The following is a 25,749-nucleotide window of genomic DNA, read 5'->3' as shown; positions in this document are numbered from 1 at the left end:
CTCAGATGGTAGAGTGCTCGCTTAGCCTGCTAGAGGTACCGGGATCGATACCCGGCGCCTCCACCGTTTTATTATCTATCTACTCTTTCGTGTAAAAGTGAAATCCCTATAAACGGTATTGAACATTTTTGTTACTGGAGATATATATATAACTTGAAAAATACATGCACTTGATATTAATTATTATCACAATACTGACATTTATGGTGATCCGAAGAAGGGGGCGTAGCTCAGATGGTAGAGCGCTCGCTTAGCATGCGAGAGGTACCGGGATCGATACCCGGCGCCTCCATCTTTTTATTATCTATCTACTCTTTCGTGTAAAAGTGACATCCCTATAAACGGTATTGAACATTTTTGTTACTGGAGATATAACTTGAAAAATACATGCACTTGATATTAATTATTATCACAATACTGACAATTATGGTGATCCGAAGAAGGGGGCGTAGCTCAGATGGTAGAGCGCTCGCTTAGCATGCGAGAGGTACCGGGATCGATACCCCGGGGCCTCCATCTTTTTATTATCTATCTACTCTTTCGTGTAAAAGTGACATCCCTATAAACGGTATTGAACATTTTTGTTACTGGAGATATAACTTGAAAAATACATGCACTTGATATTAATTATTATAACAATACTGACATTTATGGAGATCCGAAGAAGGGGGCGTAGATCAGATGGTAGAGTGCTCGCTTAGCATGCGAGAGGTACCGGGATCGATACCCGGCGCCTCCATCTTTTTATTATCTATCTACTCTTTCGTGTAAAAGTGACATCCCTATAAACGGTATTGAACATTTTTGTTACTGGAGATATAACTTGAAAAATACATGCACTTGATATTAATTATTATAACAATACTGACATTTATGGTGATCCGAAGAAGGGGGCGTAGCTCAGATGGTAGAGCGCTCACTTAGCATGTGAGAGGTACCGGGATCGAAACCCGGCGCCTCCACCTTTTTATTATCTATCTACTCTTTCGTGTAAAAGTGACATCCCTATAAACAGTATTGAACATTTTTGTTACTGGAGATATAACTTGAAAAATTCATGCACTTGATATTAATTATTATCACAATACTGACAATTATGGTGATCCGAAGAAGGGGGCGTAGCTCAGATGGTAGAGCGCTCGCTTAGCATGCGAGAGGTACCGGGATCGATACCCGGCGCCTCCATCTTTTTATTATCTATCTACTCTTTCGTGTAAAAGTGACATCCCTATAAACGGTATTGAACATTTTTGTTACTGGAGATATAACTTGAAAAATACATGCACTTGATATTAATTATTATAACAATACTGACATTTATGGAGATCCGAAGAAGGGGGCGTAGCTCAGATGGTAGAGCGCTCGCTTAGCATGTGAGAGGTGCCGGGATCGAAACCCGGCGCCTCCACCTTTTTATTATCTATCTACTCTTTCGTGTAAAAGTGACATCCCTATAAACGGTATTGAACATTTTTGTTACTGGAGATATAACTTGAAAAATACATGCACTTGATATTAATTATTATAATAATACTGACATTTATGGTGATCCGAAGAAGGGGGCGTAGCTCAGATGGTAGAGTGCTCGCTTTGCATGCGAGAGGTACCGGGATCGATACCCGGCGCCTCCATCTTTTTATTATCTATCTACTCTTTCGTGTAAAAGTGACATCCCTATAAACGGTATTGAACATTTTTGTTACTGGAGATATAACTTGAAAAATACATGCACTTGATATTAATTATTATAACAATACTGACATTTATGGTGATCCGAAGAAGGGGGCGTAGCTCAGATGGTAGAGCGCTCGCTTAGCATGCGAGAGGTACCGGGATCGATACCCGGCGCCTCCATCTTTTTATTATCTATCTACTCTTTCGTGTAAAAGTGACATCCCTATAAACGGTATTGAACATTTTTGTTACTGGAGATATAACTTGAAAAATACATGCACTTGATATTAATTATTATAACAATACTGACATTTATGGTGGTCCGAAGAAGGGGGCGTAGCTCAGATGGTAGAGCGCTCGCTTAGCATGCGAGAGGTACCGGGATCGATACCCGGCGCCTCCATCTTTTTATTATCTATCTACTCTTTCGTGTAAAAGTGACATCCCTATAAACGGTATTGAACATTTTTGTTACTGGAGATATAACTTGAAAAATACATGCACTTGATATTAATTATTATAACAATACTGACATTTATGGTGATCCGAAGACGGGGGCGTAGCTCAGATGGTAGAGCGTTCGCTTAGCATGCGAGAGGTACCGGGATCGATACCCGGCGCCTCCATCTTTTTATTATCTATCTACTCTTTCGTGTAAAAGTGACATCCCTATAAACGGTATTGAACATTTTTGTTTCTGGAGATATAACTTGAAAAATACATGCACTTGATATTAATTATTATAACAATACTGACATTTATTGTGATCCGAAGAAGGGGGCGTAGCTCAGATGGTAGAGCGCTCGCTTAGCATGCGAGAGGTACCGGGATCGATACCCGGCGCCTCCACCTTTTTATTATCTATCTACTCTTTCGTGTAAAAGTGACATCCCTATAAACGGTATTGAACATTTTTGTTACTGGAGATATAACTTGAAAAATACATGCACTTGATATTAATTATTATAACAATACTGACAATTATGGTGATCCGAAGAAGGGGGCGTAGCTCAGATGGTAGAGCGCTCGCTTAGCATGCGAGAGGTACCGGGATCGATACCCGGCGCCTCCATCTTTTTATTATCTATCTACTCTTTCGTGTAAAAGTGACATCCCTATAAACGGTATTGAACATTTTTGTTACTGGAGATATAACTTGAAAAATACATGCACTTGATATTAATTATTATAACAATACTGACATTTATGGTGATCCGAAGAAGGGGGCGTAGCTCAGATGGTAGAGCGCTCGCTTAGCATGCGAGAGGTACCGGGATCGATACCCGGCGCCTCCATCTTTTTATTATCTATCTACTCTTTCGTGTAAAACTGACATCCCTATAAACGGTATTGAACATTTTTGTTACTGGAGATATAACTTGAAAAATACATGCACTCGATATTAATTATTATAACAATACTGACATTTATGGTGATCCGAAGAAGGGGGCGTAGCTCAGATGGTAGAGCGCTCGCTTAGCATGCGAGAGGTACCGGGATCGATACCCGGCGCCTCCATCTTTTTATTATCTATCTACTCTTTCGTGTAAAAGTGACATCCCTATAAACGGTATTGAACATTTTTGTTACTGGAGATATAACTTGAAAAATACATGCACTTGATATTAATTATTATAACAATACTGACATTTATGGTGATCCGAAGAAGGGGGCGTAGCTCAGATGGTAGAGCGCTCGCTTAGCATGCGAGAGGTACCGGGATCGATACCCGGCGCCTCCACCTTTTTATTATCTATCTACTCTTTCGTGTAAAAGTGACATCCCTATAAACGGCATTCAACATTTTTGTTACTGGAGATATAACTTGAAAAATACATGCACTTGATATTAATTATTATAACAATACTGACATTTATGGTGATCCGAAGAAGGGGGCGTAGCTCAGATGGTAGAGCGCTCGCTTAGCATGCGAGAGGTACCGGGATCGATACCCGGCGCCTCCACCTTTTTATTATCTATCTACTCTTTCGTGTAAAAGTGACATCCCTATAAACGGTATTGAACATTTTTGTTACTGGAGATATAACTTGAAAAATACATGCACTTGATATTAATTATTATAACAATACTGACATTTATGGTGATCCGAAGAAGGGGGCGTAGCTCAGATGGTAGAGCTCTCGCTTAGCATGCGTGAGGTACCGGCATCGATACCCGGCGCCTCCATCTTTTTATTATCAATCTACTCTTTCGTGTAAAAGTGACATCCCTATAAACGGTATTGAACATTTTTGTTACTGGAGATATAACTTGAAAAATACATGCACTTGATATTAATTATTATAACAATACTGACATTTATGGTGATCCGAAGAAGGGGGCGTAGCTCAGATGGTAGAGCGCTCGCTTAGCATGCGAGAGGTACCGGGATCGATACCCGGCGCCTCCACCTTTTTATTATCTATCTACTCTTTCGTGTAAAAGTGACATCCCTATAAACGGTATTGAACATTTTTGTTACTGGAGATATAACTTGAAAAATACATGCACTTGATATTAATTATTATAACAATACTGACATTTATGGTGATCCGAAGAAGGGGGCGTAGCTCAGATGGTAGAGCGCTCGCTTAGCATGCGAGAGGTACCGGGATCGATACCCGGCGCATCCACCTTTTTATTATCTATCTACTCTTTCGTGTAAAAGTGACATCCCTATAAACGGTATTGAACATTTTTGTTACTGGAGATATAACTTGAAAAATACATGCACTTGATATTAATTATTATAACAATACTGACAATTATGGTGATCCGCAGAAGGGGGCGTAGCTCAGATGGTAGAGCGCTCGCTTAGCATGCGAGAGGTACCGGGATCGATACCCGGCGCCTCCATCTTTTTATTATCTATCTACTCTTTCGTGTAAAAGTGACATCCCTATAAACGGTATTGAACATTTTTGTTACTGGAGATATAACTTGAAAAATACATGTACTTGATATTAATTATTATAACAATACTGACATTTATGGTCATCCGAAGAAGGGGGCGTAGCTCAGATGGTAGAGCGCTCGCTTAGCATGCGAGAGGTACCGGGATCGATACCCGGCGCCTCCATCTTTTTATTATCTATCTACTCTTTCGTGTAAAAGTGACATCCCTATAAACGGTATTGAACATTTTTGTTACTAGAGATATAACTTGAAAAATACATGCACTTGATATTAATTATTATAACAATACTGACAATTATGGTGATCCGAAGAAGGGGGCGTAGCTCAGATGGTAGAGCGCTCGCTTAGCATGCGAGAGATACCGGGATCGATACCCGGCGCCTCCATCTTTTTATTATCTACCTACTCTTTCGTGTAAAAGTGACATCCCTATAAACGGTATTGAACATTTTTGTTACTGGAGATATAACTTGAAAAATACATGCACTTGATATTAATTATTATAACAATACTGACATTTATGGTGATCCGAAGAAGGGGGCGTAGCTCAGATGGTAGAGCGCTCGCTTAGCATGCGAGAGGTACCGGGATCGATACCCGGCGCCTCCACCGTTTTATTATCTATCTACTCTTTCGTGTAAAAGTGACATCCCTATAAACGGTATTGAACATTTTTGTTACTGGAGATATAACTTAAAAAATACTTGCACTTGATATTAATTATTATAACAATACTGACATTTATGGTGATCCGAATAAGGGGGCGTAGCTCAGATGGTAGAGCGCTCGCTTAGCATGCGAGAGGTACCGGGATCGATACCCGGCGCCTCGATCTTTTTATTATCTATCTACTCTTTCGTGTAAAAGTTACATCCCTATAAACGGTATTGAACATTTTTGTTACTGGAGATATAACTTGAAAAATACATGCACTTGATATTAATTATTATAACAATACTGACAATTATGGTGATCCGAAGAAGGGGGCGTAGCTCAGATGGTAAAGCGCTCGCTTAGCATGCGAGAGATACCGGGATCGATACCCGGCGCCTCCATCTTTTTATTATCTATCTACTCTTTCGTGTAAAAGTGACATCCCTATAAACGGTATTGAACATTTTTGTTACTGGAGATATAACTTGAAAAATACATGTACTTGATATTAATTATTATAACAATACTGACAATTATGGTGATCCGAAGAAGGGGGCGTAGCTCAGATGGTAGAGCGCTCGCTTAGCATGCGAGAGATACCGGGATCGATACCCGGCGCCTCCATCTTTTTATTATCTATCTACTCTTTTGTGTAAAAGTGACATCCCTATAAACGGTATTGAACATTTTTGTTACTGGAGATATAACTTGAAAAATACATGCACTTGATATTAATTATTATAACAATACTGACATTGATGGTGATCCGAAGAAGGGGGCGTAGCTCAGATGGTAGAGCGCTCGTTAGCATGCGAGAGGTACCGGGATCGATACCCGGCGCCTCCACCTTTTTATTATCTATCTACTCTTTCGTGTAAAATTGACATCCCTATAAACGGTATTGAACATTTTTGTTACTGGAGATATAACTTGAAAAATACATGCACTTGATATTAATTATTATAACAATACTGACAATTATGGTGATCCGAAGAAGGGGGCGTAGCTCAGATGGTAGAGCGCTCGCTTAGCATGCGAGAGGTACCGGGATCGATACCCGGCGCCTCCATCTTTTTATTATCTATCTACTCTTTCGTGTAAAAGTGACATCCCTATAAACGGTATTGAACATTTTTGTTACTGGAGATATAACTTGAAAAATACATGCACTTGATATTAATTATTATCACAATACTGACAATTATGGTGATCCGAAGAAGGGGGCGTAGCTCAGATGGTAGAGCGCTCGCTTAGCATGCGAGAGGTACCGGGATCGATACCCCGGGGCCTCCATCTTTTTATTATCTATCTACTCTTTCGTGTAAAAGTGACATCCCTATAAACGGTATTGAACATTTTTGTTACTGGAGATATAACTTGAAAAATACATGCACTTGATATTAATTATTATAACAATACTGACATTTATGGAGATCCGAAGAAGGGGGCGTAGATCAGATGGTAGAGTGCTCGCTTAGCATGCGAGAGGTACCGGGATCGATACCCGGCGCCTCCATCTTTTTATTATCTATCTACTCTTTCGTGTAAAAGTGACATCCCTATAAACGGTATTGAACATTTTTGTTACTGGAGATATAACTTGAAAAATACATGCACTTGATATTAATTATTATAACAATACTGACATTTATGGTGATCCGAAGAAGGGGGCGTAGCTCAGATGGTAGAGCGCTCACTTAGCATGTGAGAGGTACCGGGATCGAAACCCGGCGCCTCCACCTTTTTATTATCTATCTACTCTTTCGTGTAAAAGTGACATCCCTATAAACGGTATTGAACATTTTTGTTACTGGAGATATAACTTGAAAAATTCATGCACTTGATATTAATTATTATCACAATACTGACAATTATGGTGATCCGAAGAAGGGGGCGTAGCTCAGATGGTAGAGCGCTCGCTTAGCATGCGAGAGGTACCGGGATCGATACCCGGCGCCTCCATCTTTTTATTATCTATCTACTCTTTCGTGTAAAAGTGACATCCCTATAAACGGTAGCGAACATTTTTGTTACTGGAGATATAACTTGAAAAATACATGCACTTGATATTAATTATTATAACAATACTGACATTTATGGAGATCCGAAGAAGGGGGCGTAGCTCAGATGGTAGAGCGCTCGCTTAGCATGTGAGAGGTGCCGGGATCGAAACCCGGCGCCTTCACCTTTTTATTATCTATCTACTCTTTCGTGTAAAAGTGACATCCCTATAAACGGTATTGAACATTTTTGTTACTGGAGATATAACTTGAAAAATACATGCACTTGATATTAATTATTATAACAATACTGACATTTATGGTGATCCGAAGAAGGGGGCGTAGCTCAGATGGTAGAGTGCTCGCTTTGCATGCGAGAGGTACCGGGATCGATACCCGGCGCCTCCATCTTTTTATTATCTATCTACTCTTTCGTGTAAAAGTGACATCCCTATAAACGGTATTGAACATTTTTGTTACTGGAGATATAACTTGAAAAATACATGCACTTGATATTAATTATTATAACAATACTGACATTTATGGTGATCCGAAGAAGGGGGCGTAGCTCAGATGGTAGAGCGCTCGCTTAGCATGCGAGAGGTACCGGGATCGATACCCGGCGCCTCCATCTTTTTATTATCTATCTACTCTTTCGTGTAAAAGTGACATCCCTATAAACGGTATTGAACATTTTTGTTACTGGAGATATAACTTGAAAAATACATGCACTTGATATTAATTATTATAACAATACTGACATTTATGGTGGTCCGAAGAAGGGGGCGTAGCTCAGATGGTAGAGCGCTCGCTTAGCATGCGAGAGGTACCGGGATCGATACCCGGCGCCTCCATCTTTTTATTATCTATCTACTCTTTCGTGTAAAAGTGACATCCCTATAAACGGTATTGAACATTTTTGTTACTGGAGATATAACTTGAAAAATACATGCACTTGATATTAATTATTATAACAATACTGACATTTATGGTGATCCGAAGACGGGGGCGTAGCTCAGATGGTAGAGCGTTCGCTTAGCATGCGAGAGGTACCGGGATCGATACCCGGCGCCTCCATCTTTTTATTATCTATCTACTCTTTCGTGTAAAAGTGACATCCCTATAAACGGTATTGAACATTTTTGTTTCTGGAGATATAACTTGAAAAATACATGCACTTGATATTAATTATTATAACAATACTGACATTTATGGTGATCCGAAGAAGGGGGCGTAGCTCAGATGGTAGAGCGCTCGCTTAGCATGCGAGAGGTACCGGGATCGATACCCGGCGCCTCCACCTTTTTATTATCTATCTACTCTTTCGTGTAAAAGTGAAATCCCTATTACCGGTATTGAACATTTTTGTTACTGGAGATATAACTTGAAAAATACATGCACTTGATATTAATTATTATCACAATACTGACATTTATGGTGATCCGAAGAAGGGGGCGTAGCTCAGATGGTAGAGTGCTCGCTTAGCCTGCTAGAGGTACCGGGATCGATACCCGGCGCCTCCACCGTTTTATTATCTATCTACTCTTTCGTGTAAAAGTGAAATCCCTATAAACGGTATTGAACATTTTTGTTACTGGAGATATATATATAACTTGAAAAATACATGCACTTGATATTAATTATTATCACAATACTGACATTTATGGTGATCCGAAGAAGGGGGCGTAGCTCAGATGGTAGAGCGCTCGCTTAGCATGCGAGAGGTACCGGGATCGATACCCGGCGCCTCCATCTTTTTATTATCTATCTACTCTTTCGTGTAAAAGTGACATCCCTATAAACGGTATTGAACATTTTTGTTACTGGAGATATAACTTGAAAAATACATGCACTTGATATTAATTATTATCACAATACTGACAATTATGGTGATCCGAAGAAGGGGGCGTAGCTCAGATGGTAGAGCGCTCGCTTAGCATGCGAGAGGTACCGGGATCGATACCCCGGGGCCTCCATCTTTTTATTATCTATCTACTCTTTCGTGTAAAAGTGACATCCCTATAAACGGTATTGAACATTTTTGTTACTGGAGATATAACTTGAAAAATACATGCACTTGATATTAATTATTATAACAATACTGACATTTATGGAGATCCGAAGAAGGGGGCGTAGATCAGATGGTAGAGTGCTCGCTTAGCATGCGAGAGGTACCGGGATCGATACCCGGCGCCTCCATCTTTTTATTATCTATCTACTCTTTCGTGTAAAAGTGACATCCCTATAAACGGTATTGAACATTTTTGTTACTGGAGATATAACTTGAAAAATACATGCACTTGATATTAATTATTATAACAATACTGACATTTATGGTGATCCGAAGAAGGGGGCGTAGCTCAGATGGTAGAGCGCTCACTTAGCATGTGAGAGGTACCGGGATCGAAACCCGGCGCCTCCACCTTTTTATTATCTATCTACTCTTTCGTGTAAAAGTGACATCCCTATAAACAGTATTGAACATTTTTGTTACTGGAGATATAACTTGAAAAATTCATGCACTTGATATTAATTATTATCACAATACTGACAATTATGGTGATCCGAAGAAGGGGGCGTAGCTCAGATGGTAGAGCGCTCGCTTAGCATGCGAGAGGTACCGGGATCGATACCCGGCGCCTCCATCTTTTTATTATCTATCTACTCTTTCGTGTAAAAGTGACATCCCTATAAACGGTATTGAACATTTTTGTTACTGGAGATATAACTTGAAAAATACATGCACTTGATATTAATTATTATAACAATACTGACATTTATGGAGATCCGAAGAAGGGGGCGTAGCTCAGATGGTAGAGCGCTCGCTTAGCATGTGAGAGGTGCCGGGATCGAAACCCGGCGCCTCCACCTTTTTATTATCTATCTACTCTTTCGTGTAAAAGTGACATCCCTATAAACGGTATTGAACATTTTTGTTACTGGAGATATAACTTGAAAAATACATGCACTTGATATTAATTATTATAATAATACTGACATTTATGGTGATCCGAAGAAGGGGGCGTAGCTCAGATGGTAGAGTGCTCGCTTTGCATGCGAGAGGTACCGGGATCGATACCCGGCGCCTCCATCTTTTTATTATCTATCTACTCTTTCGTGTAAAAGTGACATCCCTATAAACGGTATTGAACATTTTTGTTACTGGAGATATAACTTGAAAAATACATGCACTTGATATTAATTATTATAACAATACTGACATTTATGGTGATCCGAAGAAGGGGGCGTAGCTCAGATGGTAGAGCGCTCGCTTAGCATGCGAGAGGTACCGGGATCGATACCCGGCGCCTCCATCTTTTTATTATCTATCTACTCTTTCGTGTAAAAGTGACATCCCTATAAACGGTATTGAACATTTTTGTTACTGGAGATATAACTTGAAAAATACATGCACTTGATATTAATTATTATAACAATACTGACATTTATGGTGGTCCGAAGAAGGGGGCGTAGCTCAGATGGTAGAGCGCTCGCTTAGCATGCGAGAGGTACCGGGATCGATACCCGGCGCCTCCATCTTTTTATTATCTATCTACTCTTTCGTGTAAAAGTGACATCCCTATAAACGGTATTGAACATTTTTGTTACTGGAGATATAACTTGAAAAATACATGCACTTGATATTAATTATTATAACAATACTGACATTTATGGTGATCCGAAGACGGGGGCGTAGCTCAGATGGTAGAGCGTTCGCTTAGCATGCGAGAGGTACCGGGATCGATACCCGGCGCCTCCATCTTTTTATTATCTATCTACTCTTTCGTGTAAAAGTGACATCCCTATAAACGGTATTGAACATTTTTGTTTCTGGAGATATAACTTGAAAAATACATGCACTTGATATTAATTATTATAACAATACTGACATTTATTGTGATCCGAAGAAGGGGGCGTAGCTCAGATGGTAGAGCGCTCGCTTAGCATGCGAGAGGTACCGGGATCGATACCCGGCGCCTCCACCTTTTTATTATCTATCTACTCTTTCGTGTAAAAGTGACATCCCTATAAACGGTATTGAACATTTTTGTTACTGGAGATATAACTTGAAAAATACATGCACTTGATATTAATTATTATAACAATACTGACAATTATGGTGATCCGAAGAAGGGGGCGTAGCTCAGATGGTAGAGCGCTCGCTTAGCATGCGAGAGGTACCGGGATCGATACCCGGCGCCTCCATCTTTTTATTATCTATCTACTCTTTCGTGTAAAAGTGACATCCCTATAAACGGTATTGAACATTTTTGTTACTGGAGATATAACTTGAAAAATACATGCACTTGATATTAATTATTATAACAATACTGACATTTATGGTGATCCGAAGAAGGGGGCGTAGCTCAGATGGTAGAGCGCTCGCTTAGCATGCGAGAGGTACCGGGATCGATACCCGGCGCCTCCATCTTTTTATTATCTATCTACTCTTTCGTGTAAAACTGACATCCCTATAAACGGTATTGAACATTTTTGTTACTGGAGATATAACTTGAAAAATACATGCACTCGATATTAATTATTATAACAATACTGACATTTATGGTGATCCGAAGAAGGGGGCGTAGCTCAGATGGTAGAGCGCTCGCTTAGCATGCGAGAGGTACCGGGATCGATACCCGGCGCCTCCATCTTTTTATTATCTATCTACTCTTTCGTGTAAAAGTGACATCCCTATAAACGGTATTGAACATTTTTGTTACTGGAGATATAACTTGAAAAATACATGCACTTGATATTAATTATTATAACAATACTGACATTTATGGTGATCCGAAGAAGGGGGCGTAGCTCAGATGGTAGAGCGCTCGCTTAGCATGCGAGAGGTACCGGGATCGATACCCGGCGCCTCCACCTTTTTATTATCTATCTACTCTTTCGTGTAAAAGTGACATCCCTATAAACGGCATTCAACATTTTTGTTACTGGAGATATAACTTGAAAAATACATGCACTTGATATTAATTATTATAACAATACTGACATTTATGGTGATCCGAAGAAGGGGGCGTAGCTCAGATGGTAGAGCGCTCGCTTAGCATGCGAGAGGTACCGGGATCGATACCCGGCGCCTCCACCTTTTTATTATCTATCTACTCTTTCGTGTAAAAGTGACATCCCTATAAACGGTATTGAACATTTTTGTTACTGGAGATATAACTTGAAAAATACATGCACTTGATATTAATTATTATAACAATACTGACATTTATGGTGGTCCGAAGAAGGGGGCGTAGCTCAGATGGTAGAGCTCTCGCTTAGCATGCGTGAGGTACCGGCATCGATACCCGGCGCCTCCATCTTTTTATTATCAATCTACTCTTTCGTGTAAAAGTGACATCCCTATAAACGGTATTGAACATTTTTGTTACTGGAGATATAACTTGAAAAATACATGCACTTGATATTAATTATTATAACAATACTGACATTTATGGTGATCCGAAGAAGGGGGCGTAGCTCAGATGGTAGAGCGCTCGCTTAGCATGCGAGAGGTACCGGGATCGATACCCGGCGCCTCCACCTTTTTATTATCTATCTACTCTTTCGTGTAAAAGTGACATCCCTATAAACGGTATTGAACATTTTTGTTACTGGAGATATAACTTGAAAAATACATGCACTTGATATTAATTATTATAACAATACTGACATTTATGGTGATCCGAAGAAGGGGGCGTAGCTCAGATGGTAGAGCGCTCGCTTAGCATGCGAGAGGTACCGGGATCGATACCCGGCGCATCCACCTTTTTATTATCTATCTACTCTTTCGTGTAAAAGTGACATCCCTATAAACGGTATTGAACATTTTTGTTACTGGAGATATAACTTGAAAAATACATGCACTTGATATTAATTATTATAACAATACTGACAATTATGGTGATCCGCAGAAGGGGGCGTAGCTCAGATGGTAGAGCGCTCGCTTAGCATGCGAGAGGTACCGGGATCGATACCCGGCGCCTCCATCTTTTTATTATCTATCTACTCTTTCGTGTAAAAGTGACATCCCTATAAACGGTATTGAACATTTTTGTTACTGGAGATATAACTTGAAAAATACATGTACTTGATATTAATTATTATAACAATACTGACATTTATGGTCATCCGAAGAAGGGGGCGTAGCTCAGATGGTAGAGCGCTCGCTTAGCATGCGAGAGGTACCGGGATCGATACCCGGCGCCTCCATCTTTTTATTATCTATCTACTCTTTCGTGTAAAAGTGACATCCCTATAAACGGTATTGAACATTTTTGTTACTAGAGATATAACTTGAAAAATACATGCACTTGATATTAATTATTATAACAATACTGACAATTATGGTGATCCGAAGAAGGGGGCGTAGCTCAGATGGTAGAGCGCTCGCTTAGCATGCGAGAGATACCGGGATCGATACCCGGCGCCTCCATCTTTTTATTATCTACCTACTCTTTCGTGTAAAAGTGACATCCCTATAAACGGTATTGAACATTTTTGTTACTGGAGATATAACTTGAAAAATACATGCACTTGATATTAATTATTATAACAATACTGACATTTATGGTGATCCGAAGAAGGGGGCGTAGCTCAGATGGTAGAGCGCTCGCTTAGCATGCGAGAGGTACCGGGATCGATACCCGGCGCCTCCACCGTTTTATTATCTATCTACTCTTTCGTGTAAAAGTGACATCCCTATAAACGGTATTGAACATTTTTGTTACTGGAGATATAACTTAAAAAATACTTGCACTTGATATTAATTATTATAACAATACTGACATTTATGGTGATCCGAATAAGGGGGCGTAGCTCAGATGGTAGAGCGCTCGCTTAGCATGCGAGAGGTACCGGGATCGATACCCGGCGCCTCGATCTTTTTATTATCTATCTACTCTTTCGTGTAAAAGTTACATCCCTATAAACGGTATTGAACATTTTTGTTACTGGAGATATAACTTGAAAAATACATGCACTTGATATTAATTATTATAACAATACTGACAATTATGGTGATCCGAAGAAGGGGGCGTAGCTCAGATGGTAAAGCGCTCGCTTAGCATGCGAGAGATACCGGGATCGATACCCGGCGCCTCCATCTTTTTATTATCTATCTACTCTTTCGTGTAAAAGTGACATCCCTATAAACGGTATTGAACATTTTTGTTACTGGAGATATAACTTGAAAAATACATGTACTTGATATTAATTATTATAACAATACTGACAATTATGGTGATCCGAAGAAGGGGGCGTAGCTCAGATGGTAGAGCGCTCGCTTAGCATGCGAGAGATACCGGGATCGATACCCGGCGCCTCCATCTTTTTATTATCTATCTACTCTTTTGTGTAAAAGTGACATCCCTATAAACGGTATTGAACATTTTTGTTACTGGAGATATAACTTGAAAAATACATGCACTTGATATTAATTATTATAACAATACTGACATTGATGGTGATCCGAAGAAGGGGGCGTAGCTCAGATGGTAGAGCGCTCGTTAGCATGCGAGAGGTACCGGGATCGATACCCGGCGCCTCCACCTTTTTATTATCTATCTACTCTTTCGTGTAAAATTGACATCCCTATAAACGGTATTGAACATTTTTGTTACTGGAGATATAACTTGAAAAATACATGCACTTGATATTAATTATTATAACAATACTGACAATTATGGTGATCCGAAGAAGGGGGCGTAGCTCAGATGGTAGAGCGCTCGCTTAGCATGCGAGAGGTACCGGGATCGATACCCGGCGCTTCCATCTTTTTATTATCTATCTACTCTTTCGTGTAAAAGTGACATCCCTATAAACGGTATTGAACATTTTTGTTACTGGAGATATAACTTGAAAAATACTTGCACTTGATATTAAATATTATAACAATACTGACATTTATGGTGATCCGAAGAAGGGGGCGTAGCTCAGATGGTAGAGCGCTCGCTTAGCATGCGAGAGGTACCGGGATCGATACCCGGCGCCTCCATCTTTTTATTATCTATCTACTCTTTCGTGTAAAAGTGACATCCCTATAAACGGTATTGAACATTTTTGTTACTGGAGATATAACTTAAAAAATACTTGCACTTGATATTAATTATTATAACAATACTGACATTTATGGTGATCCGAATAAGGGGGCGTAGCTCAGATGGTAGAGCGCTCGCTTAGCATGCGAGAGGTACCGGGATCGATACCCGGCGCCTCCATCTTTTTATTATCTATCTACTCTTTCGTGTAAAAGTGACATCCCTATAAACGGTATTGAACATTTTTGTTACTGGAGATATAACTTGAAAAATACATGCACTTGATATTAATTATTATAACAATATTGACATTTATGGTGATCCGAAGAAGGGGGCGTAGCTCAGATGGTAGAGCGCTCGCTTAGCATGCGAGAGGTACCGGGATCGATACCCGGCGCCTCCTTCTTTTTATTATCTATCTACTCTTTCGTGTAAAAGTGAAATCCCTATTACCGGTATTGAACATTTTTGTTACTGGAGATATAACTTGAAAAATACATGCACTTGATATTAATTATTATAACAATACTGACAATTATGGTGATCCGCAGAAGGGGGCGTAGCTCAGATGGTAGAGCGCTCGCTTAGCATGCGAGAGGTACCGGGATCGATACCCGTCGCCTCCATCTTTTTATTATCTATCTACTCTTTCGTGTAAAAGTGACATCCCTATAAACGGTATTGAACATTTTTGTTACTGGAGATATAACTTGAAAAATACATGTACTTGATATTAATTATTATAACAATACTGACATTTATGGTGATACGAAGAAGGGGGCGTAGCTCAGATGGTAGAGCGCTCGCTTAGCATGCGAGAGGTACCGGGATCGATACCCGGCGCCTCCATCTTTTTATTATCTATCTACTCTTTCGTGTAAAAGTGACATCCCTATAAACGGTATTGAACATTTTTGTTACTGGAGATATAACTTGAAAAATACATGCACTTGATATTAATTATTATAACAATACTGACAATTATGGTGATCCGAAAAAGGGGCGTAGCTCAGATGGTAGAGCGCTCGCTTAGCATGCGAGAGATACCGGGATCGATACCCGGCGCCTCCATCTTTTTATTATCTATCTACTCTTTCGTGTAAAAGTGACATCCCTATAAACGGTATTGAACATTTCTGTTACTGGAGATATAACTTAAAAATACATGCACTTGATATTAATTATTATAACAATACTGACATTTATGGTGATCCGAAGAAGGGGGCGTAGCTCAGATGGTAGAGCGCTCGCTTAGCATGCGAGAGGTACCGGGATCGATACCCGGCGCCTCCACCTTTTTATTATCTATCTACTCTTTCGTGTAAAAGGGACATCCCTATAAACGGAATTGAACATTTTTGTTACTGGAGATATAGCTTGAAAAATACATGCACTTGATATTAATTATTATAACAATACTGACAATTATGGTGATCCGAAGAAGGGGGCGTAGCTCAGATGGTAGAGCGCTCGCTTAGCATGCGAGAGGTACCGGGATCGATACCCGGCGCCTCCATCTTTTTATTATCTATCTACTCTTTCGTGTAAAAGTGACATCCCTATAAACGGTATTGAACATTTTTGTTACTGGAGATATAACTTGAAAAATACTTGCACTTGATATTAATTATTATAACAATACTGACATTTATGGTGATCCGAAGAAGGGGGCGTAGCTCAGATGGTAGAGCGCTCGCTTAGCATTCGAGATGTACCGGGATCGATACCCGGCGCCTCCATCTTTTTATTATCTATCTACTCTTTCGTGTAAAAGTGACATCCCTATAAACGGTATTGAACATTTTTGTTACTGGAGATATAACTTAAAAAATACTTGCACTTGATATTAATTATTATAACAATACTGACATTTATGGTGATCCGAATAAGGGGGCGTAGCTCAGATGGTAGAGCGCTCGCTTAGCATGCGAGAGGTACCGGGATCGATACCCGGCGCCTCCGTCTTTTTATTATCTATCTACTCTTTCGTGTAAAAGTGACATCCCTATAAACGGTATTGAACATTTTTGTTACTGGAGATATAACTTGAAAAATACATGTACTTGATATTAATTATTATAACAATACTGACATTTATGGTGATACGAAGAAGGGGGCGTAGCTCAGATGGTAGAGCGCTCGCTTAGCATGCGAGAGGTACCGGGATCGATACCCGGCGCCTCCATCTTTTTATTATCTATCTACTCTTTCGTGTAAAAGTGACATCCCTATAAACGGTATTGAACATTTTTGTTACTGGAGATATAACTTGAAAAATACATGCACTTGATATTAATTATTATAACAATACTGACAATTATGGTGATCCGAAAAAGGGGCGTAGCTCAGATGGTAGAGCGCTCGCTTAGCATGCGAGAGGTACCGGGATCGATACCCGGCGCCTCCATCTTTTTATTATCTATCTACTCTTTCGTGTAAAAGTGACATCCCTATAAACGGTATTGAACATTTTTGTTACTAGAGATATAACTTGAAAAATACATGCACTTGATATTAATTATTATAACAATACTGACAATTATGGTGATCCGAAGAAGGGGGCGTAGCTCAGATGGTAGAGCGCTCGCTTAGCATGCGAGAGATACCGGGATCGATACCCGGCGCCTCCATCTTTTTATTATCTACCTACTCTTTCGTGTAAAAGTGACATCCCTATAAACGGTATTGAACATTTTTGTTACTGGAGATATAACTTGAAAAATACATGCACTTGATATTAATTATTATAACAATACTGACATTTAAGGTGATCCGAAGAAGGGGGCGTAGCTCAGATGGTAGAGCGCTCGCTTAGCATGCGAGAGGTACCGGGATCGATACCCGGCGCCTCCACCGTTTTATTATCTATCTACTCTTTCGTGTAAAAGTGACATCCCTATAAACGGTATTGAACATTTTTGTTACTGGAGATATAACTTAAAAAATACTTGCACTTGATATTAATTATTATAACAATACTGACATTTATGGTGATCCGAATAAGGGGGCGTAGCTCAGATGGTAGAGCGCTCGCTTAGCATGCGAGAGGTACCGGGATCGATACCCGGCGCCTCGATCTTTTTATTATCTATCTACTCTTTCGTGTAAAAGTTACATCCCTATAAACGGTATTGAACATTTTTGTTACTGGAGATATAACTTGAAAAATACATGCACTTGATATTAATTATTATAACAATACTGACAATTATGGTGATCCGAAGAAGGGGGCGTAGCTCAGATGGTAAAGCGCTCGCTTAGCATGCGAGAGATACCGGGATCGATACCCGGCGCCTCCATCTTTTTATTATCTATCTACTCTTTCGTGTAAAAGTGACATCCCTATAAACGGTATTGAACATTTTTGTTACTGGAGATATAACTTGAAAAATACATGTACTTGATATTAATTATTATAACAATACTGACAATTATGGTGATCCGAAGAAGGGGGCGTAGCTCAGATGGTAGAGCGCTCGCTTAGCATGCGAGAGATACCGGGATCGATACCCGGCGCCTCCATCTTTTTATTATCTATCTACTCTTTTGTGTAAAAGTGACATCCCTATAAACGGTATTGAACATTTTTGTTACTGGAGATATAACTTGAAAAATACATGCACTTGATATTAATTATTATAACAATACTGACATTGATGGTGATCCGAAGAAGGGGGCGTAGCTCAGATGGTAGAGCGCTCGTTAGCATGCGAGAGGTACCGGGATCGATACCCGGCGCCTCCACCTTTTTATTATCTATCTACTCTTTCGTGTAAAATTGACATCCCTATAAACGGTATTGAACATTTTTGTTACTGGAGATATAACTTGAAAAATACATGCACTTGATATTAATTATTATAACAATACTGACAATTATGGTGATCCGAAGAAGGGGGCGTAGCTCAGATGGTAGAGCGCTCGCTTAGCATGCGAGAGGTACCGGGATCGATACCCGGCGCTTCCATCTTTTTATTATCTATCTACTCTTTCGTGTAAAAGTGACATCCCTATAAACGGTATTGAACATTTTTGTTACTGGAGATATAACTTGAAAAATACTTGCACTTGATATTAAATATTATAACAATACTGACATTTATGGTGATCCGAAGAAGGGGGCGTAGCTCAGATGGTAGAGCGCTCGCTTAGCATGCGAGAGGTACCGGGATCGATACCCGGCGCCTCCATCTTTTTATTATCTATCTACTCTTTCGTGTAAAAGTGACATCCCTATAAACGGTATTGAACATTTTTGTTACTGGAGATATAACTTAAAAAATACTTGCACTTGATATTAATTATTATAACAATACTGACATTTATGGTGATCCGAATAAGGGGGCGTAGCTCAGATGGTAGAGCGCTCGCTTAGCATGCGAGAGGTACCGGGATCGATACCCGGCGCCTCCATCTTTTTATTATCTATCTACTCTTTCGTGTAAAAGTGACATCCCTATAAACGGTACTGAACATTTTTGTTACTGGAGATATAACTTGAAAAATACATGCACTTGATATTAATTATTATAACAATATTGACATTTATGGTGATCCGAAGAAGGGGGCGTAGCTCAGATGGTAGAGCGCTCGCTTAGCATGCGAGAGGTACCGGGATCGATACCCGGCGCCTCCTTCTTTTTATTATCTATCTACTCTTTCGTGTAAAAGTGAAATCCCTATTACCGGTATTGAACATTTTTGTTACTGGAGATATAACTTGAAAAATACATGCACTTGATATTAATTATTATAACAATACTGACAATTATGGTGATCCGCAGAAGGGGGCGTAGCTCAGATGGTAGAGCGCTCGCTTAGCATGCGAGAGGTACCGGGATCGATACCCGTCGCCTCCATCTTTTTATTATCTATCTACTCTTTCGTGTAAAAGTGACATCCCTATAAACGGTATTGAACATTTTTGTTACTGGAGATATAACTTGAAAAATACATGTACTTGATATTAATTATTATAACAATACTGACATTTATGGTGATACGAAGAAGGGGGCGTAGCTCAGATGGTAGAGCGCTCGCTTAGCATGCGAGAGGTACCGGGATCGATACCCGGCGCCTCCATCTTTTTATTATCTATCTACTCTTTCGTGTAAAAGTGACATCCCTATAAACGGTATTGAACATTTTTGTTACTGGAGATATAACTTGAAAAATACATGCACTTGATATTAATTATTATAACAATACTGACAATTATGGTGATCCGAAAAAGGGGCGTAGCTCAGATGGTAGAGCGCTCGCTTAGCATGCGAGAGATACCGGGATCGATACCCGGCGCCTCCATCTTTTTATTATCTATCTACTCTTTCGTGTAAAAGTGACATCCCTATAAACGGTATTGAACATTTCTGTTACTGGAGATATAACTTAAAAATACATGCACTTGATATTAATTATTATAACAATACTGACATTTATGGTGATCCGAAGAAGGGGGCGTAGCTCAGATGGTAGAGCGCTCGCTTAGCATGCGAGAGGTACCGGGATCGATACCCGGCGCCTCCACTTTTTATTATCTATCTACTCTTTCGTGTAAAAGGGACATCCCTATAAACGGAATTGAACATTTTTGTTACTGGAGATATAGCTTGAAAAATACATGCACTTGATATTAATTATTATAACAATACTGACAATTATGGTGATCCGAAGAAGGGGGCGTAGCTCAGATGGTAGAGCGCTCGCTTAGCATGCGAGAGGTACCGGGATCGATACCCGGCGCCTCCATCTTTTTATTATCTATCTACTCTTTCGTGTAAAAGTGACATCCCTATAAACGGTATTGAACATTTTTGTTACTGGAGATATAACTTGAAAAATACTTGCACTTGATATTAATTATTATAACAATACTGACATTTATGGTGATCCGAAGAAGGGGGCGTAGCTCAGATGGTAGAGCGCTCGCTTAGCATTCGAGATGTACCGGGATCGATACCCGGCGCCTCCATCTTTTTATTATCTATCTACTCTTTCGTGTAAAAGTGACATCCCTATAAACGGTATTGAACATTTTTGTTACTGGAGATATAACTTAAAAAATACTTGCACTTGATATTAATTATTATAACAATACTGACATTTATGGTGATCCGAATAAGGGGGCGTAGCTCAGATGGTAGAGCGCTCGCTTAGCATGCGAGAGGTACCGGGATCGATACCCGGCGCCTCCGTCTTTTTATTATCTATCTACTCTTTCGTGTAAAAGTGACATCCCTATAAACGGTATTGAACATTTTTGTTACTGGAGATATAACTTGAAAAATACATGTACTTGATATTAATTATTATAACAATACTGACATTTATGGTGACACGAAGAAGGGGGCGTAGCTCAGATGGTAGAGCGCTCGCTTAGCATGCGAGAGGTACCGGGATCGATACCCGGCGCCTCCATCTTTTTATTATCTATCTACTCTTTCGTGTAAAAGTGACATCCCTATAAACGGTATTGAACATTTTTGTTACTGGAGATATAACTTGAAAAATACATGCACTTGATATTAATTATTATAACAATACTGACAATTATGGTGATCCGAAAAAGGGGCGTAGCTCAGATGGTAGAGCGCTCGCTTAGCATGCGAGAGATACCGGGATCGATACCCGGCGCCTCCATCTTTTTATTATCTATCTACTCTTTCGTGTAAAAGTGACATCCCTATAAACGGTATTGAACATTTCTGTTACTGGAGATATAACTTAAAAATACATGCACTTGATATTAATTATTATAACAATACTGACATTTATGGTGATCCGAAGAAGGGGGCGTAGCTCAGATGGTAGAGCGCTCGCTTAGCATGCGAGAGGTACCGGGATCGATACCCGGCGCCTCCACCTTTTTATTATCTATCTACTCTTTCGTGTAAAAGGGACATCCCTATAAACGGAATTGAACATTTTTGTTACTGGAGATATAGCTTGAAAAATACATGCACTTGATATTAATTATTATAACAATACTGACAATTATGGTGATCCGAAGAAGGGGGCGTAGCTCAGATGGTAGAGCGCTCGCTTAGCATGCGAGAGGTACCGGGATCGATACCCGGCGCCTCCATCTTTTTATTATCTATCTACTCTTTCGTGTAAAAGTGACATCCCTATAAACGGTATTGAACATTTTTGTTACTGGAGATATAACTTGAAAAATACTTGCACTTGATATTAATTATTATAACAATACTGACATTTATGGTGATCCGAAGAAGGGGGCGTAGCTCAGATGGTAGAGCGCTCGCTTAGCATTCGAGATGTACCGGGATCGATACCCGGCGCCTCCATCTTTTTATTATCTATCTACTCTTTCGTGTAAAAGTGACATCCCTATAAACGGTATTGAACATTTTTGTTACTGGAGATATAACTTAAAAAATACTTGCACTTGATATTAATTATTATAACAATACTGACATTTATGGTGATCCGAATAAGGGGGCGTAGCTCAGATGGTAGAGCGCTCGCTTAGCATGCGAGAGGTACCGGGATCGATACCCGGCGCCTCCGTCTTTTTATTATCTATCTACTCTTTCGTGTAAAAGTGACATCCCTATAAACGGTATTGAACATTTTTGTTACTGGAGATATAACTTGAAAAATACATGCATTTGATATTAATTATTATAACAATATTGACATTTATGGTGATCCGCAGAAGGGGGCGTAGCTCAGATGGTAGAGCGCTCGCTTAGCATGCGAGAGGTACCGGGATCGATACCCGGCGCCTCCATCTTTTTATTATCTATCTACTCTTTCGTGTAAAAGTGACATCCCTATAAACGGTATTGAACATTTTTGTTACTGGAGATATAACTTGAAAAATACATGTACTTGATATTAATTATTATAACAATACTGACATTTATGGTGATACGAAGAAGGGGGCGTAGCTCAGATGGTAGAGCGCTCGCTTAGCATGCGAGAGGTACCGGGATCGATACCCGGCGCCTCCATCTTTTTATTATCTATCTACTCTTTCGTGTAAAAGTGACATCCCTATAAACGGTATTGAACATTTTTGTTACTGGAGATATAACTTGAAAAATACATGCACTTGATATTAATTATTATAACAATACTGACAATTATGGTGATCCGAAGAAGGGGGCGTAGCTCAGATGGTAGAGCGCTCGCTTAGCATGCGAGAGATACCGGGATCGATACCCGGCGCCTCCATCTTTTTATTATCTATCTACTCTTTCGTGTAAAAGTGACATCCCTATAAACGGTATTGAACATTTCTGTTACTGGAGATATAACTTAAAAAATACTTGCACTTGATATTAAATATTATAACAATACTGACATTTATGGTGATCCGAAGAAGGGGGCGTAGCTCAGATGGTAGAGCGCTCGCTTAGCATGCGAGAGGTACCGGGATCGATACCCGGCGCCTCCATCTTTTTATTATCTATCTACTCTTTCGTGTAAAAGTGACATCCCTATAAACGGTATTGAACATTTTTGTTACTGGAGATATAACTTAAAAAATACTTGCACTTGATATTAATTATTATAACAATACTGACATTTATGGTGATCCGAATAAGGGGGCGTAGCTCAGATGGTAGAGCGCTCGCTTAGCATGCGAGAGGTACCGGGATCGATACCCGGCGCCTCCATCTTTTTATTATCTATCTACTCTTTCGTGTAAAAGTGACATCCCTATAAACGGTATTGAACATTTTTGTTACTGGAGATATAACTTGAAAAATACATGCACTTGATATTAATTATTATAACAATATTGACATTTATGGTGATCCGAAGAAGGGGGCGTAGCTCAGATGGTAGAGCGCTCGCTTAGCATGCGAGAGGTACCGGGATCGATACCCGGCGCCTCCTTCTTTTTATTATCTATCTACTCTTTCGTGTAAAAGTGAAATCCCTATTACCGGTATTGAACATTTTTGTTACTGGAGATATAACTTGAAAAATACATGCACTTGATATTAATTATTATAACAATACTGACAATTATGGTGATCCGCAGAAGGGGGCGTAGCTCAGATGGTAGAGCGCTCGCTTAGCATGCGAGAGGTACCGGGATCGATACCCGGCGCCTCCATCTTTTTATTATCTATCTACTCTTTCGTGTAAAAGTGACATCCCTATAAACGGTATTGAACATTTTTGTTACTGGAGATATAACTTGAAAAATACATGTACTTGATATTAATTATTATAACAATACTGACATTTATGGTGATACGAAGAAGGGGGCGTAGCTCAGATGGTAGAGCGCTCGCTTAGCATGCGAGAGGTACCGGGATCGATACCCGGCGCCTCCATCTTTTTATTATCTATCTACTCTTTCGTGTAAAAGTGACATCCCTATAAACGGTATTGAACATTTCTGTTACTGGAGATATAACTTAAAAAATACATGCACTTGATATTAATTATTATAACAATACTGACATTTATGGTGATCCGAAGAAGGGGGCGTAGCTCAGATGGTAGAGCGCTCGCTTAGCATGCGAGAGGTACCGGGATCGATACCCGGCGCCTCCACCTTTTTATTATCTATCTACTCTTTCGTGTAAAAGGGACATCCCTATAAACGGTATTGAACATTTTTGTTACTGGAGATATAACTTGAAAAATACATGCACTTGATATTAATTATAACAATACTGACAATTATGGTGATCCGAAGAAGGGGGCGTAGCTCAGATGGTAGAGCGCTCGCTTAGCATGCGAGAGGTACCGGGATCGATACCCGGCGCCTCCATCTTTTTATTATCTATCTACTCTTTCGTGTAAAAGTGACATCCCTATAAACGGTATTGAACATTTTTGTTACTGGAGATATAACTTGAAAAATACATGCACTTGATATTAATTATTATAACAATACTGACATTTATGGTGATCCGAAGAAGGGGGCGTAGCTCAGATGGTAGAGCGCTCGCTTAGCATGCGAGAGGTACCGGGATCGATACCCGGCGCCTCCTTCTTTTTATTATCTATCTACTCTTTCGTGTAAAAGTGAAATCCCTATTACCGGTATTGAACATTTTTGTTACTGGAGATATAACTTGAAAAATACATGTACTTGATATTAATTATTATAACAATACTGACATTTATGGTGATCCGAAGAAGGGGGCGTAGCTCAGATGGTAGAGCGCTCGCTTAGCATGCGAGAGGTACCGGGATCGATACCCGGCGCCTCCACCTTTTTATTATCTATCTACTCTTTCGTGTAAAAGTGAAATCCCTATTACCGGTATTGAACATTTTTGTTACTGGAGATATAACTTGAAAAATACATGCACTTGATATTAATTATTATCACAATACTGACATTTATGGTGATCCGAAGAAGGGGGCGTAGCTCAGATGGTAGAGCGCTCGCTTAGCATGCGAGAGGTACCGGGATCGATACCCGGCGCCTCCATCTTTTTATTATCTATCTACTCTTTCGTGTAAAAGTGACA

The 25,749-nt window shown here is 39.8% G+C and overlaps 61 non-coding genes across 61 annotated transcripts; all 61 read left to right on the top strand.

The window, feature by feature from the left end:
• The first annotated feature begins 219 nt into the window (after nt 1-219).
• Nucleotides 220-292, top strand: TRNAA-AGC (transfer RNA alanine (anticodon AGC)). Its single transcript has one exon. It is a non-coding gene; the product is annotated as a tRNA-Ala (tRNA).
• An 820-nt stretch (nt 293-1,112) lies between these two features.
• On the top strand, nt 1,113-1,185 carry TRNAA-AGC (transfer RNA alanine (anticodon AGC)). Its single transcript has one exon. It is a non-coding gene; the product is annotated as a tRNA-Ala (tRNA).
• Nucleotides 1,186-1,781: 596 nt separating this feature from the next.
• TRNAA-AGC (transfer RNA alanine (anticodon AGC)) lies at nt 1,782-1,854 on the top strand. Its single transcript has one exon. It is a non-coding gene; the product is annotated as a tRNA-Ala (tRNA).
• Nucleotides 1,855-2,004: 150 nt separating this feature from the next.
• On the top strand, nt 2,005-2,077 carry TRNAA-AGC (transfer RNA alanine (anticodon AGC)). Its single transcript has one exon. It is a non-coding gene; the product is annotated as a tRNA-Ala (tRNA).
• Nucleotides 2,078-2,450: 373 nt separating this feature from the next.
• On the top strand, nt 2,451-2,523 carry TRNAA-AGC (transfer RNA alanine (anticodon AGC)). The gene has a single exon. It is a non-coding gene; the product is annotated as a tRNA-Ala (tRNA).
• Nucleotides 2,524-2,673: 150 nt separating this feature from the next.
• On the top strand, nt 2,674-2,746 carry TRNAA-AGC (transfer RNA alanine (anticodon AGC)). Its single transcript has one exon. It is a non-coding gene; the product is annotated as a tRNA-Ala (tRNA).
• Nucleotides 2,747-2,896: 150 nt separating this feature from the next.
• On the top strand, nt 2,897-2,969 carry TRNAA-AGC (transfer RNA alanine (anticodon AGC)). Its single transcript has one exon. It is a non-coding gene; the product is annotated as a tRNA-Ala (tRNA).
• Nucleotides 2,970-3,119: 150 nt separating this feature from the next.
• On the top strand, nt 3,120-3,192 carry TRNAA-AGC (transfer RNA alanine (anticodon AGC)). The gene has a single exon. It is a non-coding gene; the product is annotated as a tRNA-Ala (tRNA).
• Nucleotides 3,193-3,342: 150 nt separating this feature from the next.
• Nucleotides 3,343-3,415, top strand: TRNAA-AGC (transfer RNA alanine (anticodon AGC)). Its single transcript has one exon. It is a non-coding gene; the product is annotated as a tRNA-Ala (tRNA).
• A 150-nt stretch (nt 3,416-3,565) lies between these two features.
• On the top strand, nt 3,566-3,638 carry TRNAA-AGC (transfer RNA alanine (anticodon AGC)). Its single transcript has one exon. It is a non-coding gene; the product is annotated as a tRNA-Ala (tRNA).
• A 373-nt stretch (nt 3,639-4,011) lies between these two features.
• Nucleotides 4,012-4,084, top strand: TRNAA-AGC (transfer RNA alanine (anticodon AGC)). Its single transcript has one exon. It is a non-coding gene; the product is annotated as a tRNA-Ala (tRNA).
• A 373-nt stretch (nt 4,085-4,457) lies between these two features.
• TRNAA-AGC (transfer RNA alanine (anticodon AGC)) lies at nt 4,458-4,530 on the top strand. The gene has a single exon. It is a non-coding gene; the product is annotated as a tRNA-Ala (tRNA).
• A 150-nt stretch (nt 4,531-4,680) lies between these two features.
• Nucleotides 4,681-4,753, top strand: TRNAA-AGC (transfer RNA alanine (anticodon AGC)). Its single transcript has one exon. It is a non-coding gene; the product is annotated as a tRNA-Ala (tRNA).
• A 373-nt stretch (nt 4,754-5,126) lies between these two features.
• On the top strand, nt 5,127-5,199 carry TRNAA-AGC (transfer RNA alanine (anticodon AGC)). The gene has a single exon. It is a non-coding gene; the product is annotated as a tRNA-Ala (tRNA).
• A 1,041-nt stretch (nt 5,200-6,240) lies between these two features.
• On the top strand, nt 6,241-6,313 carry TRNAA-AGC (transfer RNA alanine (anticodon AGC)). Its single transcript has one exon. It is a non-coding gene; the product is annotated as a tRNA-Ala (tRNA).
• An 820-nt stretch (nt 6,314-7,133) lies between these two features.
• Nucleotides 7,134-7,206, top strand: TRNAA-AGC (transfer RNA alanine (anticodon AGC)). The gene has a single exon. It is a non-coding gene; the product is annotated as a tRNA-Ala (tRNA).
• A 596-nt stretch (nt 7,207-7,802) lies between these two features.
• On the top strand, nt 7,803-7,875 carry TRNAA-AGC (transfer RNA alanine (anticodon AGC)). The gene has a single exon. It is a non-coding gene; the product is annotated as a tRNA-Ala (tRNA).
• Nucleotides 7,876-8,025: 150 nt separating this feature from the next.
• On the top strand, nt 8,026-8,098 carry TRNAA-AGC (transfer RNA alanine (anticodon AGC)). The gene has a single exon. It is a non-coding gene; the product is annotated as a tRNA-Ala (tRNA).
• Nucleotides 8,099-8,471: 373 nt separating this feature from the next.
• On the top strand, nt 8,472-8,544 carry TRNAA-AGC (transfer RNA alanine (anticodon AGC)). Its single transcript has one exon. It is a non-coding gene; the product is annotated as a tRNA-Ala (tRNA).
• Nucleotides 8,545-8,923: 379 nt separating this feature from the next.
• TRNAA-AGC (transfer RNA alanine (anticodon AGC)) lies at nt 8,924-8,996 on the top strand. Its single transcript has one exon. It is a non-coding gene; the product is annotated as a tRNA-Ala (tRNA).
• An 820-nt stretch (nt 8,997-9,816) lies between these two features.
• Nucleotides 9,817-9,889, top strand: TRNAA-AGC (transfer RNA alanine (anticodon AGC)). The gene has a single exon. It is a non-coding gene; the product is annotated as a tRNA-Ala (tRNA).
• Nucleotides 9,890-10,485: 596 nt separating this feature from the next.
• Nucleotides 10,486-10,558, top strand: TRNAA-AGC (transfer RNA alanine (anticodon AGC)). Its single transcript has one exon. It is a non-coding gene; the product is annotated as a tRNA-Ala (tRNA).
• A 150-nt stretch (nt 10,559-10,708) lies between these two features.
• On the top strand, nt 10,709-10,781 carry TRNAA-AGC (transfer RNA alanine (anticodon AGC)). The gene has a single exon. It is a non-coding gene; the product is annotated as a tRNA-Ala (tRNA).
• A 373-nt stretch (nt 10,782-11,154) lies between these two features.
• On the top strand, nt 11,155-11,227 carry TRNAA-AGC (transfer RNA alanine (anticodon AGC)). Its single transcript has one exon. It is a non-coding gene; the product is annotated as a tRNA-Ala (tRNA).
• A 150-nt stretch (nt 11,228-11,377) lies between these two features.
• Nucleotides 11,378-11,450, top strand: TRNAA-AGC (transfer RNA alanine (anticodon AGC)). The gene has a single exon. It is a non-coding gene; the product is annotated as a tRNA-Ala (tRNA).
• A 150-nt stretch (nt 11,451-11,600) lies between these two features.
• On the top strand, nt 11,601-11,673 carry TRNAA-AGC (transfer RNA alanine (anticodon AGC)). Its single transcript has one exon. It is a non-coding gene; the product is annotated as a tRNA-Ala (tRNA).
• A 150-nt stretch (nt 11,674-11,823) lies between these two features.
• TRNAA-AGC (transfer RNA alanine (anticodon AGC)) lies at nt 11,824-11,896 on the top strand. The gene has a single exon. It is a non-coding gene; the product is annotated as a tRNA-Ala (tRNA).
• Nucleotides 11,897-12,046: 150 nt separating this feature from the next.
• TRNAA-AGC (transfer RNA alanine (anticodon AGC)) lies at nt 12,047-12,119 on the top strand. Its single transcript has one exon. It is a non-coding gene; the product is annotated as a tRNA-Ala (tRNA).
• Nucleotides 12,120-12,269: 150 nt separating this feature from the next.
• On the top strand, nt 12,270-12,342 carry TRNAA-AGC (transfer RNA alanine (anticodon AGC)). The gene has a single exon. It is a non-coding gene; the product is annotated as a tRNA-Ala (tRNA).
• A 373-nt stretch (nt 12,343-12,715) lies between these two features.
• Nucleotides 12,716-12,788, top strand: TRNAA-AGC (transfer RNA alanine (anticodon AGC)). The gene has a single exon. It is a non-coding gene; the product is annotated as a tRNA-Ala (tRNA).
• Nucleotides 12,789-13,161: 373 nt separating this feature from the next.
• On the top strand, nt 13,162-13,234 carry TRNAA-AGC (transfer RNA alanine (anticodon AGC)). Its single transcript has one exon. It is a non-coding gene; the product is annotated as a tRNA-Ala (tRNA).
• A 150-nt stretch (nt 13,235-13,384) lies between these two features.
• TRNAA-AGC (transfer RNA alanine (anticodon AGC)) lies at nt 13,385-13,457 on the top strand. Its single transcript has one exon. It is a non-coding gene; the product is annotated as a tRNA-Ala (tRNA).
• Nucleotides 13,458-13,830: 373 nt separating this feature from the next.
• TRNAA-AGC (transfer RNA alanine (anticodon AGC)) lies at nt 13,831-13,903 on the top strand. Its single transcript has one exon. It is a non-coding gene; the product is annotated as a tRNA-Ala (tRNA).
• A 1,264-nt stretch (nt 13,904-15,167) lies between these two features.
• Nucleotides 15,168-15,240, top strand: TRNAA-AGC (transfer RNA alanine (anticodon AGC)). Its single transcript has one exon. It is a non-coding gene; the product is annotated as a tRNA-Ala (tRNA).
• Nucleotides 15,241-15,390: 150 nt separating this feature from the next.
• TRNAA-AGC (transfer RNA alanine (anticodon AGC)) lies at nt 15,391-15,463 on the top strand. The gene has a single exon. It is a non-coding gene; the product is annotated as a tRNA-Ala (tRNA).
• Nucleotides 15,464-16,059: 596 nt separating this feature from the next.
• Nucleotides 16,060-16,132, top strand: TRNAA-AGC (transfer RNA alanine (anticodon AGC)). Its single transcript has one exon. It is a non-coding gene; the product is annotated as a tRNA-Ala (tRNA).
• Nucleotides 16,133-16,503: 371 nt separating this feature from the next.
• On the top strand, nt 16,504-16,576 carry TRNAA-AGC (transfer RNA alanine (anticodon AGC)). The gene has a single exon. It is a non-coding gene; the product is annotated as a tRNA-Ala (tRNA).
• A 150-nt stretch (nt 16,577-16,726) lies between these two features.
• TRNAA-AGC (transfer RNA alanine (anticodon AGC)) lies at nt 16,727-16,799 on the top strand. Its single transcript has one exon. It is a non-coding gene; the product is annotated as a tRNA-Ala (tRNA).
• A 373-nt stretch (nt 16,800-17,172) lies between these two features.
• Nucleotides 17,173-17,245, top strand: TRNAA-AGC (transfer RNA alanine (anticodon AGC)). The gene has a single exon. It is a non-coding gene; the product is annotated as a tRNA-Ala (tRNA).
• Nucleotides 17,246-17,395: 150 nt separating this feature from the next.
• TRNAA-AGC (transfer RNA alanine (anticodon AGC)) lies at nt 17,396-17,468 on the top strand. The gene has a single exon. It is a non-coding gene; the product is annotated as a tRNA-Ala (tRNA).
• A 595-nt stretch (nt 17,469-18,063) lies between these two features.
• On the top strand, nt 18,064-18,136 carry TRNAA-AGC (transfer RNA alanine (anticodon AGC)). Its single transcript has one exon. It is a non-coding gene; the product is annotated as a tRNA-Ala (tRNA).
• A 1,264-nt stretch (nt 18,137-19,400) lies between these two features.
• On the top strand, nt 19,401-19,473 carry TRNAA-AGC (transfer RNA alanine (anticodon AGC)). Its single transcript has one exon. It is a non-coding gene; the product is annotated as a tRNA-Ala (tRNA).
• A 150-nt stretch (nt 19,474-19,623) lies between these two features.
• On the top strand, nt 19,624-19,696 carry TRNAA-AGC (transfer RNA alanine (anticodon AGC)). The gene has a single exon. It is a non-coding gene; the product is annotated as a tRNA-Ala (tRNA).
• Nucleotides 19,697-20,292: 596 nt separating this feature from the next.
• On the top strand, nt 20,293-20,365 carry TRNAA-AGC (transfer RNA alanine (anticodon AGC)). The gene has a single exon. It is a non-coding gene; the product is annotated as a tRNA-Ala (tRNA).
• A 371-nt stretch (nt 20,366-20,736) lies between these two features.
• TRNAA-AGC (transfer RNA alanine (anticodon AGC)) lies at nt 20,737-20,809 on the top strand. Its single transcript has one exon. It is a non-coding gene; the product is annotated as a tRNA-Ala (tRNA).
• A 149-nt stretch (nt 20,810-20,958) lies between these two features.
• TRNAA-AGC (transfer RNA alanine (anticodon AGC)) lies at nt 20,959-21,031 on the top strand. Its single transcript has one exon. It is a non-coding gene; the product is annotated as a tRNA-Ala (tRNA).
• A 373-nt stretch (nt 21,032-21,404) lies between these two features.
• TRNAA-AGC (transfer RNA alanine (anticodon AGC)) lies at nt 21,405-21,477 on the top strand. The gene has a single exon. It is a non-coding gene; the product is annotated as a tRNA-Ala (tRNA).
• Nucleotides 21,478-21,627: 150 nt separating this feature from the next.
• TRNAA-AGC (transfer RNA alanine (anticodon AGC)) lies at nt 21,628-21,700 on the top strand. Its single transcript has one exon. It is a non-coding gene; the product is annotated as a tRNA-Ala (tRNA).
• A 371-nt stretch (nt 21,701-22,071) lies between these two features.
• On the top strand, nt 22,072-22,144 carry TRNAA-AGC (transfer RNA alanine (anticodon AGC)). Its single transcript has one exon. It is a non-coding gene; the product is annotated as a tRNA-Ala (tRNA).
• A 150-nt stretch (nt 22,145-22,294) lies between these two features.
• On the top strand, nt 22,295-22,367 carry TRNAA-AGC (transfer RNA alanine (anticodon AGC)). Its single transcript has one exon. It is a non-coding gene; the product is annotated as a tRNA-Ala (tRNA).
• Nucleotides 22,368-22,740: 373 nt separating this feature from the next.
• Nucleotides 22,741-22,813, top strand: TRNAA-AGC (transfer RNA alanine (anticodon AGC)). The gene has a single exon. It is a non-coding gene; the product is annotated as a tRNA-Ala (tRNA).
• A 150-nt stretch (nt 22,814-22,963) lies between these two features.
• Nucleotides 22,964-23,036, top strand: TRNAA-AGC (transfer RNA alanine (anticodon AGC)). The gene has a single exon. It is a non-coding gene; the product is annotated as a tRNA-Ala (tRNA).
• A 150-nt stretch (nt 23,037-23,186) lies between these two features.
• On the top strand, nt 23,187-23,259 carry TRNAA-AGC (transfer RNA alanine (anticodon AGC)). Its single transcript has one exon. It is a non-coding gene; the product is annotated as a tRNA-Ala (tRNA).
• Nucleotides 23,260-23,632: 373 nt separating this feature from the next.
• On the top strand, nt 23,633-23,705 carry TRNAA-AGC (transfer RNA alanine (anticodon AGC)). Its single transcript has one exon. It is a non-coding gene; the product is annotated as a tRNA-Ala (tRNA).
• Nucleotides 23,706-23,855: 150 nt separating this feature from the next.
• Nucleotides 23,856-23,928, top strand: TRNAA-AGC (transfer RNA alanine (anticodon AGC)). Its single transcript has one exon. It is a non-coding gene; the product is annotated as a tRNA-Ala (tRNA).
• A 373-nt stretch (nt 23,929-24,301) lies between these two features.
• On the top strand, nt 24,302-24,374 carry TRNAA-AGC (transfer RNA alanine (anticodon AGC)). Its single transcript has one exon. It is a non-coding gene; the product is annotated as a tRNA-Ala (tRNA).
• Nucleotides 24,375-24,524: 150 nt separating this feature from the next.
• TRNAA-AGC (transfer RNA alanine (anticodon AGC)) lies at nt 24,525-24,597 on the top strand. Its single transcript has one exon. It is a non-coding gene; the product is annotated as a tRNA-Ala (tRNA).
• Nucleotides 24,598-24,747: 150 nt separating this feature from the next.
• TRNAA-AGC (transfer RNA alanine (anticodon AGC)) lies at nt 24,748-24,820 on the top strand. The gene has a single exon. It is a non-coding gene; the product is annotated as a tRNA-Ala (tRNA).
• Nucleotides 24,821-24,967: 147 nt separating this feature from the next.
• Nucleotides 24,968-25,040, top strand: TRNAA-AGC (transfer RNA alanine (anticodon AGC)). The gene has a single exon. It is a non-coding gene; the product is annotated as a tRNA-Ala (tRNA).
• A 373-nt stretch (nt 25,041-25,413) lies between these two features.
• TRNAA-AGC (transfer RNA alanine (anticodon AGC)) lies at nt 25,414-25,486 on the top strand. The gene has a single exon. It is a non-coding gene; the product is annotated as a tRNA-Ala (tRNA).
• A 150-nt stretch (nt 25,487-25,636) lies between these two features.
• TRNAA-AGC (transfer RNA alanine (anticodon AGC)) lies at nt 25,637-25,709 on the top strand. The gene has a single exon. It is a non-coding gene; the product is annotated as a tRNA-Ala (tRNA).
• Nucleotides 25,710-25,749: the final 40 nt, after the last annotated feature.

The sequence above is a fragment of the Parasteatoda tepidariorum genome, chromosome 4, assembly GCF_982258835.1.
Source record: "Parasteatoda tepidariorum strain Cologne lab strain chromosome 4, Ptep-v5.0, whole genome shotgun sequence".
In the NCBI taxonomy this organism is placed as follows: Eukaryota; Metazoa; Arthropoda; class Arachnida; order Araneae; family Theridiidae; genus Parasteatoda; species Parasteatoda tepidariorum.
This window is presented reverse-complemented; position numbering and strand designations above follow the sequence as displayed.